We start from the raw sequence: 23,259 nt of genomic DNA on the forward strand, positions 1-23,259 counted from the left end.
TATTGATTGATTGATATAGGGTGAGACAGAGAAAGAGAGAGATAGAGACAGAGATAGAGATAGAGTGAGAGAGAGAAGGAGAGACATCTGTGGAACTGCTCTACTGCTCATGAAGCTTTCCCCCTGCAGGTGAGGAACGGGGGGCTTGAACCCGTATCTTCATGCTTGATAATGTGTGCCCTGACCCAGTGTGCTGCCCTGCCCCTCCCCAAAGTAGTGTCTCATTGAGACTGTGAGCTGCAGGCCTCCTTTGATGGACATTTAGGTTGCTTCCGTTTCTGCTGTGGTGACAGTGCAGCTGTGGGTATGGGATGCAGGGTACCCATTCTAACGAGGGTGCATGCCTAGGAGTCTGACTGCAGGACAGTAAAGTGTCTCCACGTTTCCTTTTTGAAAAAGCTGGCAGGCTGTTTCCTAAGTTGTCAGCAAGGGAAGAGGGGCTTCAGGAGGACAGGTTGTCCACCTGGGCTAACCCCGCTGCATGCTGGTCTCTGCTGCCTGGTCCTTAGTCTCCGTGAAAGCAAGGGCATCAGTTAACGCATGTTTGTGAGACACACCTGGCCCAGTAGCAGACTCTGGCCGGTGAGGCACTCCGAAACAACACAATTTTTTCCTTTACTGTCCTGATAGCCAAGTCAAGGACCACAGGACACTTGGGGAGAGGAAGACGGTTGAGCAAATATTAGGTCCGAGGTGGTGGCCTCTCCTTGGTGCACGCTTTGAACTAAGACAAGAGCCTCTTAGCAGGGTGGTTGAAGTGTTCTGACACATATTTGGGGGGGAAGAAAGAAAGAAAGAAAGAAAAAAGAAAAAGAGCATTTTAAACAGCTGACTACACTGTGGCACCCCAAATCTCCCTCCCAGGGGTTCAGCCGGAGGGAATGAATGTGCTCTTAAGGTGTGGGCTCCTTGCCCAGGTACGGAACTAAGTGAGTATAGTCAGTCATTCAGTGCCCTTGGAATGCTCCAGGTGATAAAAGGAGAGCACTGTTCCTGCCTGGCCGCTGGCAGCAAGCCCACGGTGCATTAGCGAGGGCCAGCTGGGCCCTCATGGGCTAGATTCATGGCTCTCTCAGCTCCGAGAGATTTGGTTTGGAGAGGCGCAAAAGACGAAGTGGAAAAAGGAGACATTCATGTCTCCAAGGGAAGGGAAGGCCTGCATGGGTCTGACATCAGACACCGGGTTTTTCTAGGACTGTTGAGTGGAGTGAAAATATCACCTTTGCACCTCTGCCAGTGGGGACGCTCACACTTTGGGCGCAGGGTTGTTTGTCCTGCTGTGGCTGCTTCATTCTCCTGGGAGATTCTCCCCTTTTTCTTTCTTCTATTTATTGCGGGGGGGGTTGTGGGGGTGGGGTGGTTGGGGGGGAGGGAAGCATGGTGGAAGCTTTGCCTGGGCATTGTGCTCCCAGGGGCCTTTTTCTCCTTTGCGTTCCATCATAGACAGAAATGCGCGCACACACACACACACACACACACACACACACACACACACACACACGAACCACCACAACAATACTCCCTGTGGAAGTTTCCCATCACATATGTGGTGCTGAGGGCTCGAACCCTGTGCTCTGGCAGCCATCTCCCAGCCCCTCCCCTTTTTCTTATACTTATTTTGCTTTCAAAGTCCAGCTGATGGACGTAGCTGACTTGTTTTCCTGAACATGAAACTTCAAATCTAACCTGGGCAGATTAGATTTTAACCTGGGGCTGTGGAGATCGCCTTCTTCTTCTTCTAGCGTTTGCCCTTCTTCCGTAGCCAGTCAACAGCGTCAGGTTGAGCCTGATGTCAAGTTTCGAGACCTCCTTTGAATCTGGAGAGGTGGCAGTCGTTGACTGTGTGGGTCATAGTCTGTCTGGAGCCGCAGGGGCAGTTCGGGTCGTCTCTGGCTCCCCAGCGATGGAACATAGCGGCGCACCGGCCATGGCCTGTTCGATAGCGATTGAGGAGGGCCCAATCATAACGTGCTAGGTCAAAGCCGGGTTGACGCTCGCAGGGGTCTGTGATGAGGTGTTTGTTCTTGACCTCAGCTGACTGCCAACTCTGTTTCCAAGAGACTGGAACAGAGAAGTTCAGTGTAGGCATAGGGGACCAGATTGGGTGACGAGATGTCAAGTGTTGGACAGGGTGGGCGAAGATATCAGCGTATATTGGCAGGTCCGGTCGAGCGTAGACGTGGGAAATGAACTTAGAGATCACCTAAGGGTCTGCAAAAGACTCTCATGCCTGAGGCTCCAGTGATCCAGGTTCATTCTCCTGTGTAAGCCAGAGCTCAGCAGTGTTCAGGTCTCTCTAACTCTCTGTCTCTTATTATCTCTCTGTTTCTCTCTCTCCCTCATTAAAATAAAACAAGCATTAAAAAAATATTTGACCTGGAATTGAGCAACGGAAGTCGTAACTAAACACCTTTTGTTGCACATCAACAGAAATACATACATATTATATACATAATACATACATAATATATACATACAGCAAGGACACTCTGGTTCTGAGCTCATCCGTAGGCTGTCCCACGGTCTGAAGGCCAGAGACTGGAACACCAGTGCTCTTTGTGGTGGGTCCAGATTGACCAGCTCCAGGACATTCAGAAATGCTTGGGAAAACATCAGAATCAGGCTGGACCCTCTCAGATTCCAGGCATGCACAGCTGCTTTGAGGGCTTTGTTTGCCCTTGATCTTTTCTTCCCCCAGAGGAAAGACACAGCCTTTGAAGGGCACAGGAGAGCATCAGGGGCCTTGGGGATTGTAGCTCTTCTGCAGTGAAAGGTTAGTTATGCAACAGCTCAAGCTGTCTCCTGGGCCTTTAGGAATTCCTCCCTCTGGGGTGTTTGCAATTCAGAAGGAGCATCTGGTAACTTCTCTGCTATAAAGTCACAGCCTCCAGATTCCCAGAGTCTCAGATCACCTGAGCATACAGAGATGGAGTATTTCTTTGGCTCATGTCCATCTGCAGATAGGCTTTCGACTATGTACAAGGATCTTCAGTGGTCTGCCAGCCATTCTGGGTGCTCTAGAATCATTATGTGGAGGCAGTAGGTGGCATATATTTGAGAGAAAAGGGGGGACTGAGCTGCTGAAACTATTTTCCTTAAAAGTAACGAACTCCCTACCTTTTATTCTCCCAGAAGGTAGCATGGTTCAGTGGGTTGTTCGTTTCACGCTATTATTAGGAATTCAAGATCTCAATCTTGCAGTCTAATCTGGTCCTGTGCTTTTGGGTCCACACCACTTACATCTCCTTGATGCTAGCCAGAAAGTTCGCTCAATTAACAGTCATGATAAAGATCTGACATCTGAGGTGAGATCTGTTGACTCAAGTTAGAAACTCTCTTCTCTGATTCACGCTGGATGTCAAGACTAGGAAAGCTATCATTATATTTTTCTAACATGTAGTTTTAAATTTCTATATTAGCCTTTGCATTCCCAAGGAAGATTTGAATAGTACAGGGAATTTGAAAAACTGCCCAAGATTTGCTTGTGGGAACAGAAATAATTTGTGATCAGATTCACATTTTTGCTGGAGAGTTTGGGAACTCAAGGTTCACAGTAAAGCAGGTCATATCTTTCTACATTAGGGAGAGTGTGATGGAACCTATTATGATTTCCTACGTGGCCTTTAATTGAAAAAAAAAATCTACTAGGGGCTGGGTGTTGGAACACCCGATTGAATGCACATATTACCATGCACAAGGACCTGGGTTCAAGTCCCAGCTCCCAACCTGCAGATGGGAGAACCTTCACAAGTGGTGAAGCAGGGTTCCAAGTGTCTCTCTCTCTTTCCCTCTCTATACCCCTCCCCAATGTCTTTCTGTCCTATCAAATAAAACAGAAAGAAAGAGGAAAGCAAAAACAAACAAACACCAAGAAAAATGGCTGCTAGAGGTATTGGATTTATAGTGCTGGTACTGAGTCCCAGAGATAACCCTGATGGCAATAAAAATATAATACAAAAGATCTAATTATTTATTAAGAGACAAACAGACAGACAGAGAGAGAGAGAGAGAGAACCTCTGATAAAGGTAGTGCTGGGCTAGAACCTGGGGCTTTTATGTAGGCAAGTCCTGTGCTCTAGCACTGAGCTATCTCACTGGCCATCCAAACAGTCTTTTTCTTAAACAGTTGTGAAGCAAGAACATACAAAACAGAAGTGTATATCAAAGTGATACTTTCATTTTTATCAGGGTCAGATGTGGACTGTAGTAAGTCAGTGGCTTTGAGCTGATTGGTCAGTGAGACAGGAGAGCTACGGCATTGGAAACGGTTCTGGTGCCATTGTCTCCCTCCCTCTGTCTCTGATGGAGAAAGAATGGACATCAGACAGCGAATGGTGACATTGTGCCTGTGTGACTCCCCTGCATCACAGAAAGGAAGGGTGGAGGTTGTGCTGAGGGAGGTGGCTCACCAGGCAGACTGCATTTGGTGTGTGTGTGTGTGTGTGTGTGTGTGTGTGTGTGTGTGTGTGTGTGCGCGTGTGTGTGTTACATGCAGGGCTGACGATGGAACCAGGGCCTCCAGCATGCAAGTCTGAGTGCTACCAGTCGAGCTACTTTCCAGGTGCAGGTCTTACTTTGAATATATAGAACAGGCCTGCTTGCATGCTTGTTGTTGGGAGAGATAAACTCGTAGTAGAGGGGGGGGGGTATAAGCCTAGAGCATTATAAGATGCAACAAAAGGGTTTTTTTTTTTTTAGATTTTATTTATTTATTAATGAGAAAGCTAGGAGGGGGGAAAGAACCAGACATCACTCTGGTGCATGTGTTGCTGGGGATTGAACTCAGGACCTCATGCTTGAGAGCCATCTGCTTTATCCACTGTGCCACCTCTCAGGCCATGAACAAGAAATCTTTCTATTTTTTGTGGTCATTATTGTCTAAATCAAGATGATCTACCTAAACATCACAACCTAGCACTTTCTATTTTCTTTTTTGTAATTTTTAATAACCTACCGGGGAGTAAACCCAGGCCTCGCACAGGTAGCATGCTGAGCAGTCTCTCTGGCCCAGTGTTCATTTTATACTTTTAGACAAAGAGGTGGGGGAGAGCAGAGAGACAGGAAAAAGTGAAAGAGACCAACGTACTGCTCCACCATCCATGGAGCTACCCCAGGTGCTATCCTTGGTGCTCCTAAGTGGTGCTGGGGATTGAGTCCAGGACTTCTTGAGCAAGGTGAGTGATGTACCACTGCACCGTCTCCCAGCCCGTGGTGCTTTTTCGCCTGAAGACTCATCCTGCGGTTCTGTAACCCATCTTGCTAAGTTCTCTGTCTGCACTGATTCCTCATAGGAAATCTGCTCGGTGGTTCTTCAGCTACGTAGACCTTTGCTTTCCTGAAGTTGTTCTCATGTGCCTGGACTGAGATTCCAGCTGTCCTCAGGGAGGGTCTGGAGACTTGGTAAGGACAGGCCAAGAAATGTGGGTCACGACTGGTGACAGACCAAGAAACGCAAAGTGCGGTGGACATGTCTATCTTCCTTTTTTTTCTCTTCTTCTTCTTTTCTTTTCTATCTTCACTGTGCCTGAGCGCATGAGACATGACTGCATGTGAAAATATCTGGCGAGTCCATCTCAGAAATATTTCTCTAAATCAGCCTCACCAGCTGGTGTCTCAGCTCAGTACTCCTTGGTGGTTCCACCAGCCGCAGAGACTCTTGAGTCACTGCACTTCCCATGTGATATCTCCAAGCTCTCCCTCCCTCCTTCAGCTGAGCACTGCAGGGAAGCACTGGGACCTGGGGTCCATGTGAGGACCCACTCCCTATGGCTTCATCTGCATTTGCTTTAAAAAAAAGATTTATTTACTTGTTTATTTTCAAAAGAAAATTAATGTTTTACATTTGACAGTAAATGCAATAGTTTGTACATGCATAACATTTCTCAGTTTTCCACATAACAATACAACCCCCACTAGGTCCTCTGTCATCCTTTTTGGACCTGTACTCCTCTCCCCTCCCCCCAGTAAAGATTTTTAAGAGATTTTATTCCCCTCCCAGTTACTCAGACTGACTATGGTAACATTGCATTAAGGTCACAATTCTAAGGTAGAAAGTGTTTAGTCCTACAAAACCAAGTGGGAGAAGAAATAATAATTATTATATCAGTGGGTAGGTGTTTAAGCTGAAAGACATTGTTGTGAGTTTATATAGAGTGCCCCAAATAGTTTGTCACGAGGTCACCTTCAACAGGAATGTTCAGAGGTACACAGAGCCAAGCTCACGAGGGACCACAGAAATGCTTAGGTAGGCAGGCAGCCAGAAAGATGCATGGATAGATAGATGTATATATAGAGATGACTTGTTTGGCTGGGAAGCAAACTGGCCTTTTTGGCTGTCTGTCTCTGGGGTAGGTGCAGATTCTACATGATCTGGTGAGATAACTGCCCCCCGCCCCCAGCCCCTTGGAAATGTGGCCAGCAAGCCACATGGCCCTGGTCAGCTCTGCTAAGTGTCTCTGAGTCTAAATAAACTCCCTGCAATGACTCGGGAGCCAGTACGAGGCAAAGTTTATCGTTTGGGGTTCCTCGCGAAGAACCAGTGAGAACATTCTGTTTACTTAGGCAAGGAAGGTGCTTTGGGTGGGCCCAGAATCCTGAAGGCAGTGGGGTGTCCCCACTGCTTCGTGCTGCGCTTGCCTGCTCTTAGGGTCTGCACAGTGCCTACCCCCGCACTGGGGAAACAGACGAGTAGTCATCTCTGTTGCTGCCATGGGAGCCACTCAGTGGACCACCCAGAGGGTCATGCTCACGTGCAGTGACCTGTCATCTTCTTCCTGGGCTCCACTGTCACTTGAGCCAGATCTTGTCCCTCTGGAATCTGCCATTCCACACCTGGGCTTCCTCAGCAGGTCAAGATAAATCTGCCCCTCCCTCCCTCCCTCCCTCCCTCCCTTTCTTATTGCCACCAGGGTTATTGCTGGGGCTCAGTGCCTACACAAAGAATCAACTTCCCAGTGGCCAGTTTTTCCTTTTTAAAAACAAAATTTTTATTATATATTTTTTAAAGAATTTATTTATTTATTCATGAGAAAGATAGGAGGAGAGAAAGAACCAGACATCACTCTGGTACATTTGCTGCTGGGGATCAAACTTGGGAGCTCATGGTTGAGAATCCAATGCTTTATCCACTGTGTCACCTCCCAAACCACTATTATATTTATTTATTTATTAGATAGAGACATCCATAAATCCAGAAGATAGGGGGAGATAGAGAGGAAGAGATACAGAGAAACACCTACAGCCCTGCTTCACCACTCGCAAAAACTTTCCCCCTGCAGGTGGGGTCTGGGGGCTTGAACAATATGCATTTTAACATGTGTGCTTAACCTGATGTGCCATCACCCCGTCCCCTCCTTTATTTATTTTATTTTATTTCTGTAGGACAGAGAGAGAAGTTGAGAGAGGATGGGGCGTGGGGGGTGGGGGTGAAGATGGAGAGATACCTCCAGCACTTGCTTCAGCACTTCTCAAGTTTCCCCTCTGCAGGACTGGAGTCTTGAACCAGTGTGTGTGAGCTCAACCAGGTGCACCACAGCTAGTGGGTTGGAGGACTTTGTCGGCAAGGATCAAATTTAATCAGTGGGATGATTTTCTTTTTTCTTTAATATTTTATTTATTTTATTTTTTGAGAGAGGTGGAGAGAGAGAAAAAAATAAAAACACCAGAGCACTGTGGGTGTAGGGGATTGAACCTGGGACTTCAGAGCCTCAGGCATGAGAGTCTCTTTGCATAACCATTATGCTATCTACCCCCACCCACAGTGGGATGATTTTCAAAAGAACAATTGTTATCAGCAGCCTGAGGTTTTCATTTGCTCATATAGGACACAGATTTTAAACACAACACGCACTCCTCCTCTTCACCAGTACCCTGTTCTGAGCCTCTGACAGAGGCATCTTACACTACTCCCAAAGCTGATGTGGACGAGATAGGACAGAGAAACTTGGCAGGTGAAGATAAAGGAGTAATGAAGGGGGAGCCGGGTGGTGGTGCACCTGGTTGAGCGCACATATTACAATGCACAAGGACCCAGGTTCAAGCCCCCAGTCCCTGCAGGGCTGCAGGTGTCTCTCTGTCTCTCTCTCCCTCTCTCTCTCCCCTTCCCTCTCGATATCTGGCTGTCTCTATCCAATAAATAAATAAAGATAAAAAATAAAAAAAAAAGAAACAATGAGGGCTGGGTGGTTAAGTGTGCACCAGGTTAAGTGCACATAGTACTAAGAGCAAAGATCCCTGCAAGGGTCGCGGTTCAAGCCCGCGGCTCCCCACCTGTTGGGGGTCACTTCACAGGCGGTGAAGCAGGTCTGCAGGTGTCTGTCTTTCTCTCCCCCTTTCTGTCTTCCCCTCTCCTCTCAATTTCTCTTTGTCTTATTTAAAAAAGGAGGGGGGGGAATGGCCACAGGAGTAAGCAGTGTATTATTAGTTCAGGCACCAATCCCCAGCAATAACCCTGGAGGGGAAAAAAATCAAGAAATAATGCCAGCGTAAGAGAAGTGACGATCAAAAATGCTCTCAAGTGACTGCTTGTCACGGAGGACATTAGATTGAGTGTGCCAGGGCTCTAAGTAGATTTCACATTTAAAAAGGAGGCTGTGGGCCCAGGAGATAACTCACCTGGTAGAGGACACATTTGATTGTGCATGAGGTGTTTTTTTATTTTTTAAATTATCTTTATTTATTTTTTACTATTTATTCCTTTTTGTTGCCCTTGCTGTTTTATTATTGTAGTTATTATTGTTGTGGTTATTGATGTCGTCGTTGTTGGATAGGACAGAGAGAAATGGAGAGAGGAGGGGAAGACACAGAGGGGGAGAGAAAGATAGACACCTGCAGACCTGCTTCACCGCCTGTGAATCGACTCCCCTGCCGGTGGGGAGCTGAGCACTTGAACCTAGATCCTCATGCCAGTCCTTGTGTTTTTGCCACCTGTGCTTAACCCACTGCGTGCGCTACCACCCAACTCCCTTATCTTTATTTATATATTGGTTAGAGACAGCCAGAAGTTGAGAGGGAAGGGGGTGATAGGCAGGGAGAGAGACAGAGAGACACCTACAGCCCTGTTTCACCACTCATGAAGCTTTCTCCCTGCTGGTGGGGACCAGAGTCTTGAACCTGGGTCCTTGTGCACTGTAACATGTGTGCTCAACCAGAGGCACCACCACCCGGCCCCCTGTGCATGAGGTTTTGAGTAAATAAAAATTATGACCCATCTGACTTCCAGGAAGGAAACTTGTCAGCCCCACTCCATTGAGTATCATTTTCTGACTTTTTTCTTTAAGTCCTGTCAGCTCTGTTAGATTACAGCAAAAAATTCCAGCTTGGTAGAAAATTTGTAAATTTTTAAAATATTTCATTTATTTATTATTGGACAGAGACAGAGAAAAAAATGAGAGGGAAAGAAGAGATAGGCAGGGAGAGAGACAGAGAGATACCTGCAGCCCTGCTTCGCCACTCATAAAGCTTTCCCCCTGCAGGTGGGGACCAGGGGCTCAAACCTGGGTCCTTGCACACTGTAATATGTGTACTTAACCGGGTGTGCCACTGCCTGGTCCCACTTTTGGACATTTTGTTGTTGTTCTGGGCTGATTTTTTTTTTCAGACACACATGCATGCATGCACGCACGCATGCACACAGGCATGCACACACCTGACTCCCAGGTGAGTCACCTCACTGGCCTCCTGTGTCTACAAGCTTGACCTATAGACGACACATGGGTTTATCAACTTTGGCTGAAGTATTCCCTCCTCTTTGTAATTCCTTTCATTGTTGTTAGGTCTGTGTGGGTATTGAGTATAGTGAGTGACTGACAGGCAGGTGTATATGGCAGTTAGAATATATACAGTATGGAATTCATTTTTTGAAAGCTGAAGGTGCCAAGCAGGCTTCAGCATGAGGAGGAGGTCGTGGGCAGGGACCGGAACACACAGGGCCTCTTGGGATTCATGAAAGGACCCACATTCTATTCCAGGAGCATTGGGGAGCAATTGGAGAACTCTGAGGACAGTGTTGTGTGTTATGGCTGTTTGCTGAAGTTTTATTTAAACGGAGTTAAGGCAAAAATCAGGGAGGCTGATCAGTAAGTTACAGAAGCAGTCGGAAGTGGGGGAGAAGGATGGGCACTTGGGCCATGGGCATTGGAAATGAGCAAATCGTAGGAAGAAGAGGATTCTGGAGAGTGGAGTTTGTGGGACTTCTATTGGATTAAATGTGGGATCGTTGGGAGAAGAAATATTTAAAAATGATCTTAACTTTTTGACATGAGTACTGATGAGGCCATTCATGGTGAGAACTGGAAAAATAATGTTTTGTAAGGTGGAATGGAAGGAAGGAAGGCAGGAATGGAAGAAGGGAGGGAGGGAGGAAGGAAGGGATTTTTAGCTTTAATCATTTGGAAAAAAATCCAAGGTTTTTTTTTTCTTCTCCCCAGTTTCTCAGCAAAACAACAACAAACTCCTCAGATCTGTAAATTCAGACTGTTATATATGCCTCTCCTAGTTATGTAACCTAAGGCAGTTCACTTGTTGAAGTCAGAAATGACAGGAAGTACCTAGAAGACCACAGACAATGCTGTACCACATCAGAACACAGGTTCCCCTGGCTCACCTGTATGCCCGGGGGAAGGAAGTGGAAGTGGTAAGAGGTGTGGGTGTGGGTGTGGCTTAGAAAGGGGGTGAAGGTGGGCCTTGGGTGTTTCTAAGCTAGACCTATGGGCATGGCTTGCTCACTCTGTCTAGATGAGCCTGACAGCATGTGAGTAAAGGCAGTCTCTCTCTCTCTCTCTCTCTCTCTCTGTCTCTCTCTGCCTCTACCTGTTGACATGTGAGCAAGAACTCTGAGTCTCTCTCTCTCTACCTCTTTTGGCCCATGTGTATTCCAGTAAAAGTTCTCAAGTTTCATGAGTAAAGTTTAAAATTCCTGCAAATCATCTTTCTTCACAATTCTTTGTTAGATTTATGTGTGACAAACCTTTAAACATGTGGGGAACAAACCTGACCTGTAGTCCCCCCCAGTACATCCTGAATCTCTGCCTCACAATTTTCCCTCTGGACAGTGGTAATATTAGTAATATTGTTATCTGTAAGCTTTGTTGTTGAGATAAAATGGTCTTCCGCAGTAAGAGTGTCTTGCATAAGGTGACAATCAGTGTAAGATTTACTATAATTACAGTTAGTTCATATGTTTGATCTTGGGAGCTGATTTGGGAAATTTGCATTCAGTGTTTGACTTAATGATTACTTTGACAACTAACTATGGTTAATAGATTCCAGCATATTCTAGCCCCCAATCCTTTATAGAAAACTCTGTAACTGCTGGACATTTATTTTTGAAAGAAATCTTGGCCACTAGCTCTTACACATTTAAGATTTAGGTTATTTTTTTTCTTCCCCAAGCCTGACATACCAAGGGTTTTGAGCATTTAGTTCACAAACCTTTTCTCCTGCAAAGTGCATGTAGCTGTTATCTTCACTTTCCCTGCTGGGGAAAAAAAAAAGTCTGCAATTTGAGGTCCTTGCAAGCTAAACTGCGTTTTCTGTCTAGATGTCTGGTGGGTTATTCTTCCCTTTGTCCCGCCTTGTATTTCAACACTTGATGAGCACCATACCTCTGTGTGATTCCTCTTGTATTAATTTTGTCTTCACGCATCCCTTTGAAGGTCAGGCATCAGGAAAGTAAGAACCATCAGGTCCCTCTGCTACACAGATTCCTTCATACACAAAACTTCAGCACCTATCCAAACACACTCCAGGAAATACTGCCATCAACTTCTCTCCTCTCTCCATCCAGGAAACAAGACGGGATCACTATTTACTCTTTAAATTGTTACCCCTTCAATTTCAGAAATATACAGTCCCTGGGTGCAGATAGATAATAGATTTGGGAGCTTGGAGCAGCCTGTTGAGAGAAGCTTCCTTGACACCGCATTTCTAGCTGCAATGTCTTTGTTTTTTTTTTAATTTATATTTTAGTGTTTCCATATTGTCTAGACCCAGAAAATCTTTTCTCAGAATTTACATGCCATCTTAGGTCTCTTTCTCTCCCTCTCTTTTTCAGACTAAACATGCTTTCTGTATTTTTTTTAAGGCCTCAAATGGCAATTTGCATGGTCTGAACTGTTTGCCTACTTAGATCACATTCTTTAGACAGTGCTCACTCTTTACTAGGCTACAGACAAATAGGCTTATATACAAAATCTTCTATTTATAAAATCCTTCTTTGGGATAGCAGAGAACTTTTTGCAGTTGATAGGCTTCTTCTGGCTTTAGATGCCTAACTGAATATTCTTAATTGCAAGCACAAATTTGCCTTTAAAGGAATACCTACTTCACAGTTTTGTATATTGTAATATATATATATATATATATATATATATATATATATATATATTAATTATATGGAGTATGTATAATATCCCACACTCATTTTTATTTTAGTCTTGCTTTTCATTGTAATTTCTCTTCTATGCCTGTGCATTGATTGCCAAAGAACTCTTTTCACTCTCATGTTTTTGTTGTTATGTTTGTAAATCCTATTGGTGGTTCATTTAATCTCTGTGCCTCCCTTCCGAGAGTATGAGGAGTTGGGAAGGTACATTTGTCATCACCCAGTTGAATCCCAAGTAGGTTGATCTGGTGTAGTCAAGTTTTTAGCTCTATACGAAAGTCACCATTTTCCATTGATCACAGAGTGATTTTAAAAGGGGGGAGGGGATGGCTAAGTCTGGGAGGTGCTTCATCAGGTAGAGCACACAGTACCTGGGTTTGAACTCCTGGCCATCACATGGGACCATCTGCCTGGGGGGAAGCTTCATAAGTGGTGGAGCAGTGTTGTGGTATCTCTCCTCTCTCTGTCTCTTTCTCCACCTCTCTGTCTTTCACTCTGTTAAACAACAACAACAACAGACAAGGTAGTGAAATCATGCAGTCGCAGAATCATAACAATGACCCTGGTGGCAAAAAAAAGACAGAAAGAAAAAAAAAGAAAAGCAGCGTTGACTTCTACCCAAAGCAAGTCTGACGTGCTGAAAGAAGACCCTGGAAAGGCGTTTAGTTCTTACTCTGAGCTCGGTCTCCAGCATTGCCCAGACTCAGTCCTTCTTCCTCTGTCCCCACAACACAACCTCCTCCCCACCCTGTCCCAGTTATTTAAAAGCATATTTAGTTTGCCCTCCAGGGAGACAGTTAGGAAGTATACAAAGAGCTCTTTTTCTCTTTTCAAATGTCTGTACAGAAAGTGTCCTACAGTGTTGGCGGTATAGTGGTGAGCATAGCTGCCTGCCAGGAAGTGTCCTACAGTGTTGGCGGTATAGTGGTGAGCATAGCTGCCTGCCAGAAAGTGTCCTATGCATTCTCTAGGTGGCCTTTCAAGCATACACACACACACACACACACACACACACACACATTTTTGCTTTTTAAGTTTATTTTTAACAACCTGCATAAATATTGTGGTACCTTTATCAGCTTGTTGCATTGGCTCATTCTTTCCTTTGACCAACATTTATCCTTCATCTCCAAGTTCTAAGTGTGTCTTCGACCCTAGATGTCTCAAAATGATTGAGACATTGTCCTGGAGCTTACGGACTTTGTATATTTGATTTGAAAGCAGACATGTCACAGTTGGCACCATGGTCCATACAGTGGCATGCTGTGAGAAGTACAATGGGACTGTCTATATGTTGAGTGCCGATGGGGTGATGGTTGATGACAGAAGGATGGAGGCAGAAGATGAACTGTTTTTAACTGTTGTAAGAGAATCCGGGTCCCTTCTATAATTTTTCACATCACAGTCGTATTTGGGATGGGCATGAATGTGAAATTTTAGTGATTCCATACTCAGGAAAAATTGCCTGCACGCTTTTCATACTGATCCCTGGAGAAGAAAGTGTACTCAGCAGGGAGGACTCTAGACACAATGTTGACAGACTCACACCTTCCTCCTCAGCATGTCTCTGGTGCTTAGGGGAACACTCTTAAATAGCTGAGATTCTTCAAAAGTGGTGCTATAAAGTTGATTCATATTTTTCTAAAAATATGACAAAACACAAGTCATCAGCTGTTTTGAAGAAGAGATACTGGGGGAGGGAAATAGTTCACCTGGTGGTAAAGCACGTGCCTTACCAAATGTGAGGTCCTGGGTTCAATCCCTGGTACCATATGGAAGTATCATAGATAGATGGAACTGGGGAAGCTCTGTGAATGCTGGTGCTATAATTTCTCTCTTTGTGCCTGTCAGTCGCTTCTTTCTGCCTCTAAATAGAAAAAAGAAGAAGAAGAAAGAGAGAGAGAAAGGAAGAAATATGAAGAAACAGGAGTGTGATTATTTTGTGTAGCTGAGCCCATGAATAATAACCTGAATTCTATAGAATATATTCTCTTTTGTGAGTCTTCTGCATGAAAAGATCATGAGAAGCCCTGGAAAATAGAAAACAATTTTTTTTTAATTAAAAACAAAATAGGTTAAAAAAAAAAACCAACAACACTTTTCAACTCTGTTGAAAAATTCCTCCTGAAAACATGTTCTTGAACGTGGAAGACATTCTCATCACAATGGAAAGTACCATGTTTTCACTCTCTGCCCCATGTACAGCCAAAGCAGAAGCAGGAATTACTCTGTGGCCCACCACCACGGAGGGAACTCTCAGAGGGCAGAAGGCAAGCCTCAGTCATTCCAACTTTCTCTCCTCTCTCGTTTAAGTATAGCCCAGAAGCTCCTGCGAGGTGGGGTTGTTCTAAATGGGACACACTGCTTTCCACAAGAGCTTGTGGCACACCCAAGTAGGCCACCAGGGTGTTAGGGAAGCGCCAGAAAAAAAACAAAGGTATGAGGTTTCTCCTCCCACTCCACCCTCCAATTGTAGGGTTATCCAACCGGGGTAGTCGCCAGAGGCTTTGGGCATTTGGGTTTGAGAAGGTCAAGAGGTAGGGAGCAGTGTTACAGAAAACTGCCGATTAAACACCCAAAGCAAGTTCAGGACGTTTCAGAGCAAAACAAACAACAAAACCCAGAAACAAAACACTGTTTTGCTTTCCATGAAAAATTCATAAAACAAAACCCAGGAATTTCTCACCATGCCTACAGGGGGATGGGTTTTTCCTTTGTAGAACGGGCTGAATGAGAGACAAGTCAAGGTTTCTGTGAAGACAAAGAATGGGGTTGGCTGGGATGCTTAGTATCTTTTGTAGTCTCAGGCAATTTTTTTTTTCCTCCAGCATTAGCGCTGGGATTATAGTGCCTGCACTGTAATCCGCTGCTCCTGGAGCCATCTTTCTTTCCCATTGTTGTTGTTAATGTATAGGACAGACAGAAACTGAGACAGGAGGGGAAGACAGAGGGGGAGAGAAAGATGAACACCTGCAGACCTGCTTCACCGTTTATGAAGCGACCCTCCTGCAGGTGAGGAGCTGGGGGGTTCATACCAGAATCCTTATGCCCGTCCTTGTGCTTCACAATATGTGCCCTTCACCGAGTGTGCTGCCACCTGGCCCCCTCAGGCATCTTTTCAGAGGCAGCAGGCAAGCTGTCCCAAGTGGACAGAGGCCGAACTTGAAAACCCAAGGTGGTGTGATCATAAGGGAGAGGTAGAAAGGTTTTCTTATCTAAGAAGCCCTCCAGAAACCCTTCCAGCTCAGAAAAACCACATCTGACAGTTGGGTTCCACTACAGAATTTTTTAAAAAGGATTTCTAGAATATTCATGGGGCATACATGGAGTACTTGAGTGTTGAGACCTTTCCTCAAGTTTACAGAAGCCAAGATGATCTTTCTCTGCATCAGCAACTTTTATTTTTATTTTATTTTATTTATTTATTTACTTTTGCATCAGCATCTTTGATGAGATCAAATGCATAGCTTCAAATGCACCTGAGAGAACTCACAGTCTCAGGGGACTTGTTGCCTTGGGTCTGTGGTGAGGGCATCATGGGAACCAGGAAGTGCACAGAGAAGACTTTCTAAAGTCCCCAAACAGGCTCAGAGTCATCCCTCAGCCCCCTCCCCATGTGTGAAGGAGAGCACGGCAGCTTATAGAACTTGGAGATAATCTTAGACCCCATTTGTAGGAACAAGAAGTTATGCAAATATTTCCAGCTTTTTTCACATTCTGGTCACATTCCTCTGGTTCTTCAGTTAAGGGTCTGCGTGTTCTCCCCCTCCCACCTCCAGATCAATCTCTTTTGTGTCTCTCTGCTCAACCACTTTCCACCCATTCAACTTCCTGTTCCTCTCCTGTATCCAGCTCTTTGTATGACTTGGCACCTTGGGCCTTCACATGTCTGGAATACTTTCTGAGCAAATATTTTACTGAACCTCCTCAGAGTGCCCAGGTAGTGTGAAAACGTGGCTGTGTGAACAGAGGCCCATAGCTCTCCTGTTTACCAGAAAACCTGCATATGCTATGGGGGTGGCCATCACTCTCTCCCCACTGGGTGACTCTCTTCCGAGTTAAAAATGAAGTTGAGACAAAAATCGACTCACAACAGCTTTCGCTTGACTCTCAGAACACCGATTTCCACAGTAATAAGTGTCTGGAGCTCAGCACCATCTGTTCTGCCATAATGTGATGGGTAGACTACTCAAAAATTCCTTGTCATCAAAAACAAAATGCTTGATGAAAAGAACTGCTTCAGTGGAACTAGAGAGGGGGAGAAAGAAAAGAAAGCTTTCTTCTTTTATTTTTCCTATGAGGAAAAGAAAGAACTATTAGGTATATGCTTTATTTTTTTATCTTGTTCTTTAAACTTTTAAAAAAGATTTTATTTATTGGACAGAACCAAGAGAGAAACTGAGATAGGAGAGGGGGATAGAGAGGGAGACAGAAAGATACCTGTCACATTGCTTTACCACTCGTGAAGCTTCCCCCCTTATAGGTGGGGGCCTGGGACTTGAACCCAGGTTCTTGTGCATGGTAACGTGTGCTCAATCATCTGGCCCATTGGGTGCTTGTTTTAAAAATAGCTAGAGATGCTTAGATAATCTGAAATTTGTCAAGCAAATCCAGCATTGCTAGATTCTGTTTCTAACCACAGTGGCTTCTTCCCACAGCCTCTTCACTCATTTCACCTTCATCATCATCATCACTTTCATCAGTCATCAATGAGAGCAACTCAGCAGAAGCCACTAGCCAAAATATCTGTATCATTCAGGCAATGGCTTGCTCTTTCCCCAGGTGGAGGGCAAGCAGTTGTCCTGCTGCTTGTGACAATTGTTGTGGAACGTGGTCTCAGTTGTCCTTTCGCTTGAAACCACCCGGGAAAAGCAGATGCTTCTTCCTCTTTACTTTGCTTCATCCTAGCAGACTGACTGTATGGCACCTCTTCAGTGTGTTCTCGGTGGCAGAAGCCAAAGCTCCGAATTACAGTTAGATAAGAGTTGAGTTTTTGCATGAAAACAAACAGCCTTTTGGAGGCTGAAATACCATCTCCCTGTTGACATTCTCTGTGAATCTCTTATTCCTCCATGTGCTGGAAATGATGGAGGTGGGAGCCCCACATGGTCTTTTTGGAGGAACCTTGACTTTTCTTTTTCATGGTACATTTATTTCTGTTTCCTTTTTGTGTTCTCTCTCTCTCTCTCTCTCTGTCTCTCTGTTTCTTAATGAGGTTAAAATGCCAGCCATGCCTTTGGCTATGTGTAATTGTTCGTAAACGCACATTAAAAACAAAAGTCATAGGGCCTCTAGAGGAGGTCTCCAATGATGGTTTTGAAAGTGTATTTTCAAGTACATTTGCTATCTTGGGAAGACGCTGCACAGATTTAATGAGGCCGAACCAGGTATTGCTAAACAGCCTTTCCAAAGAAGGCAGCTCTTGAGTGTGTGAGGAGAGAGCAAAAAAGCAAAATCCTCCACCCCCAGCCCACCCTCAACTAAAGAGACCAGAGGACTTGCCAAGTGAAAACTCCCAGTCCCAAGAAATACCCCGCGCGCAGAAAAATAAGCACAGTGATGAATGCTTCCCCTCTTCCTCCTGGGCGGAGGGCGCCTGGCAGCTCCAGGTGGCCGCCCTCAGGAGCAGCCCCGCTGCAGATGTCCTACCTGACAGCTCCAAGTTGGCGGCAGCCTGGCAGAAACAGGTAGGAGGGCGGCCTGCCTCCCCGGCTCCCGGTCCCCCTGTGTGGCCACCCAGACCCCACCCTGGGACGTGCCCTGTGCTCAGTGCCGCTCTGGAAGGGGTTCAGAGGTAATTCTGCTGGATGTCGGTACGGAATAGATGCCTCAGAGCTTCCACACGGATTGAATTTTGAGGCCAGGCTGAAATTGCATTTGATGTTTCTCCTTTGTCCAACTAATTTTCAGATACAGAAGAGCTACAGCTGGAAGGTGGCCAGTGCTGGAGGCAGGGGCAGGGAGAGAAGGGGAGCTGTGACTCTTGGCGATGTGTCTCTAAGTGCGTTTTTACAAACTGTGAGGAACCGAGAGAATGAAATAGACTTGGCTCAGGAGAAAAAAAATGAAGAATTTGCCTCCCGAGGCTGGGAAACCCAGATTGCCATCCCTGGCATTCCGGGTTGCTAGTGATGACTTCCTTTCTTTTGGTGTCCTCCTAGAGCAATAAACAATGAATCCCAGAATATTTTGTAAGGCACAGCAAAGCTAGAAAGGTTTTTGGGTGTCTGCACACATCAGCAGGTGATGTAAGTAACCTATGGTTGATGTATCTTTTAGGCTAGATATTACTTTAGAATATAGTAGAGGCACTATAGAATCAGCTATAGAATCAGCTAGGCTTCCCTGGATTGAAGACCCCACCAATGTGTCCTGGAGCTCCGCTTCCCCAGAGACCCACCCTACTAGGGAAAGAGAGAAGCAGACTGGGAGTATGGGCCGACTAGTCAACGCCCATGTTCAGCGGGGAAGCAATTACAGAAGCCAGACCTTCTACCTTCTGCAACCCACAATGACCCTGGGTCCATGCTCCCAGAGGGATAGAGAATGGGAAAGCTATCAGGGGAGGGGGTGGGTTATGGAGATTGGGTGGTGGGAATTGTTTGGAGTTGTACCCCTCCTACCTTATGGTTTTGTTCATTAATCCTTTCTTAAATAAAAAAAAAAAGAAAAGAAAGTGGGGCTAGCAAAAAAAAAAAAAGAATCAGCTAGGCTTTTAAAAACATTTTTAATTTAGATTTTTATTTTTTCCACTTTATAAGATTTCTTTATTAGGGAATTAAGGGTTTACAGTCAACACTAAAATAAAATACAATACTTTGTACATGTGTAACATTTCTGTTTTCCACATAATAGTTCAACCCCCACTAGGTCCTCCTCTGTCTTTAGGACCTCAACCCCTCCCCCCCCACCCTACCCCAGAGTCTTTTACTTTCATAGAAGTAAAACTCCTGTCCAAGTTCTGCTTTGTGTTTTCCCTGCTGTTCTTGTTTTTCAACTTCTGTCTATAAGTGAGATCACCCCACATTCTTCCTTCTCTTTCTGGCTGATCTCACTTAACATGATTCCTTCAAGGTCTATCCAAGATGGGGTGAAGAAGGTGAATTTACCATTTTTAATAACTGAGTAGTATTTCATTGTGTATATAGACTAGAACTTACTCATCTGCTGTTGGCCACCTGGGCTTGCTTCCTGGTTTTGGCTATTACAAATCATACAGCTAGGCTTTTTAGGAAAGCCCCCTATCTTTCAAAAACAGAATCTACTGGAAGCCCTGATGACGAGAAGGTCACTCATGATATCTTTGACTTCCTCTGGTCAGCTGGACATGCTTAATCCTATTCTAAAGTCAGGGAAAGACAGGTGAAGTCTGAGAGGGAGAGAATTCAGAGGGAAGTCGACACAAAGTTACTGGGCAGCCTACTTGACAAACCTGCGGTTTCAGTCAGTGTGACATCAAAACGTATTTCTAGAAGACAAAGTAAAATGCATCGCATTCCCCATTAGTCTTACACTGTCGTTGCAGAAACATTAGGAACCTTCTAGGTGCAAGCTCTGTAGTGAACACCTGTGAGACGGTGGTAAATGAGTCACAGACCCCAGCTTGAGCAGACGATGGTTGAGCTGTGGAGTCAGCCACATACCTGAGCGACTCCAGTGTTTTTGGTGCTGCTGGACAGGCTAGATTGATGTCACAGAGATGGAGCGTTCAGTGCCTGGGGAGGTCACTCTTCATTTTATTTCATTTTTAAATCACTAATGGTTCTCTTTTAAAATTTTTTTTTAATATTTGTTTGTTCCCTTTTGTTGCCCTTGTTTTATTGTTGTTGTTCTTGGATAGGACAGAGAAATGGAGAGAGATGGGGAAGACAGAGATGGGGAGAGAAAGATAGACACCTGCAGACCTGCTTCGGTCTGTGAAGTGACTCCCCTGCAGGTGGGGAGCCAGGGGCTTCGAACCCCGATCCTTACAGGTCCTTGCGCTTTGCGCCACCTGCGCTTTACCCACTGAGCTACCACCTGACTCCCGCTAATGGTTCTTTTAAAAGACATTTTTATTTACTATTTTTAATTTGATAAAACGGAGAGAAACTGGGAGGGGAGAGGAGGTAGGAAAGGAAAGAGAGAGAAATAGACACCTACAGACCTGCTTCACTGCTTATGAAGTTTCTCCCTGCAGGTGGGGAGCTGGGGGCTTGAACCCAGGTCCTTGTACCTAGTGACATGTGCATTCAACCAGACATACTATCAATCAGTGCCCTTGTGTTTTTTTTTAAATTATTGTCTTTATTTGTTGGATAGAGACAGACAGACATTGAGAGGGAAGGGAAAGATAAATGAGAGACAGATGTCTGCAGCCCTGCTTCACCACTCGCAAAGCTTTCCCCCTGCAGGTAGGTATTAGGGGCTCGAACCTGCATCCTTGTACATTGTCACATTTGCGCTCAATCAGGTGCACCACCATCTGGCTTCCTCTGGTGCCCCCCCCCCTTTTTTCTTTTTGCCTTTAGGATTATTGCTGGGGCTTGTTGCCTGCACTATGAATCCACTGCTCCTGGAAGCCATTTTCCCCATTTTTTGTTGCCCTTGTTGTTACCCTTATTATAGTTATTATTATTTTGAAATACTTATTTATTCCTTTTTTGTTGCCCTTGTTTTTTTATTGTTGTAGTTATTAATGTTGTTGTTGTTGGATAGGACAGAGAGAAATGGAGGGAGGAGGGGAAGACAGAGAGGAGGAGAGAAAGACAGACACCTGCAGACCTGCTTCACGACCTATGAAGTGACTCCCCTGTAGGTGGGGAGCTGGGGGCTTGAACCGGTATCCTTATGCCAATCCTTGCACTTTGCCCCACGTGTGCTTAACCCACTACACTACCGCCCGACTCCCTGTTGTAGTTGTTATTGCTGTCGTTTTTATTGGATAGGATTGAGAGAGGAGGGGAGACAGATTGGTGGAGAGAAAGACAGACACCTGCAGACCTGCTTCACGGCTTGTAAAGTGACCCCCCTGCAGGTGGGGATCCAGGGACTCGAACCAGGATCCTTATGCTGGTCCTTGCGCTTTACGCCACATGTGCTTAACCCGCTGTGCTACCGCCTGACCCCCACCCTTATTTTTTAATGAGGTGCCAGGGTTCGAATCCAGGGCATCACACGTGCAGGGCTATGTGCTTGATGTCTGAGTCACCTCCCCAGCTCAGTTTCCTTTTTCTATTTTAATGGGAGACAGAGAGGCCAGAGCACTGCTCCACCATGCAGGGAGCCCCTCTTGTTTTGTCTTTTTGCTTTGGTGCAGTACCAGGACCAAACCGAGGGTCTCCTGTGTGCAGGCCTGTGCTCTCCCGCTGAGTCATACGCTATAATACTCTAATTCAAACTCCTTTGCATTAGCCGTTTGCGGTCTGATGCAGGCGGATAGATGTCTGTATGCACAGCTGTGTGTACACACCTGTGTGTGCGTGTTGATGAGTTTTCATGAAGTGAACACATCCATGCCTTTTCTACGCATAGCACTTGAGAATACTCTGAAAAATCCCCTCTCCCATCATCACCACCTCAGTTGAAAGACAGTGACTTTTCCAAGTTGTAACACCATCCTTTAATTTCACCTTCTTCTAAACTTTATATAAGTGGAATATAAAAGTATGTACTCCTTGGTATATGGCTATTTTTTCCATATTTTTGTTTATGAGGCCCGTCCGTGGTGTGTAACAATGGTTTGTTCCTTCCTTTATGACACATAGCTTTCTATCTTACGAATATACCGCAATTTATTTACCCGTGCTTTGGCGAGGAAATTTGAGTTGGTTCCTCTTTGGGTTGTTATAAATATTGTCTCTTGGAAGATTCCAGTGAGTGTCTTTTGGTGAGCATATGTATTCATTCAATCTCTGGGAGTATACCTAGAAGTGGAGGTTCTCATAGGTACTGCCAACCAGTTTTCCAAAGAGGCCTTTACCCATCTGTGTGGCTGCCAAGTGTGGTGTGGCTTCTATGAGCTCTGTTCCCACCCTGCTGGTGGCATTGTCTGCTCCCCTCCCCCCACCATGTTAGCCATTCTGTTAGCGATCTAATAACTGTTTATTGTGGTTTTATTTATGGAACCTGTGAGGTGTTTTGTTTTGTTTTGTTTTGTTTCATTCTAAAGCCTGAACTGTGTTCCCATAGAAAACGTCTCTGGGGGGCAGGTGGTAGCGCACTCGGTTAAGTGCACACATTACAGTGCATAAGAAAACGTCTCTGAAGAGAAGACTGACTAGAAAGTCTTGGAAAGGAAGAGACTTGGTGTAACGCACTGTGGACCTTGTGGACCTGTTGTGTGGCTGCAGTCCTCCCAGCCTTTTCCTTAGCCCTTTCCATTCCAGCCTGCATTTGCTTTCCATGGGCTTTCCCAGACTGACAGCAAGAACAGAAGCATAGTGCTGGCTGATCACTCTTCCAAGATCAGAGGTGACTGGGCGCGTTCAGGGCGGTATGGTCCTAGTCAGTGCTAGCTGATAAATCTTGTGGGCTTCTATTTGCCGAGTATTACCCCAGGATACTTTACAACTACCTTCTGCTGTAGACCTTCCAGTGACTCTATGACTTAGCTGCGGTCATTCTCCCCATTTTATAGGTAGAAAGAAAAAGGCATCAAGACGTTCCACAGAAGTCTTAGAGGCTACATTTGAGTCTAGGTGGACAGACTTTTTAAAATCAAACTTTCAATCCTAGACTACCTAGTCCTGGTGAAGCTTGAAGTCTATTCTGTTTATTTTATTCTATTTGTTGGACAGAGACAGAGAGAAATTGAAAAGGATGGGGAAGATAGTGAGGAAGAGAGACAGAGAGACACCTGCTCCTCCTGCTTCACCGCTTGCGAAAATTTCCCCCTG

The sequence above is a fragment of the Erinaceus europaeus genome, chromosome 19 (assembly GCF_950295315.1).
Source record: "Erinaceus europaeus chromosome 19, mEriEur2.1, whole genome shotgun sequence".
NCBI lineage: Eukaryota > Metazoa > Chordata > Mammalia > Eulipotyphla > Erinaceidae > Erinaceus > Erinaceus europaeus.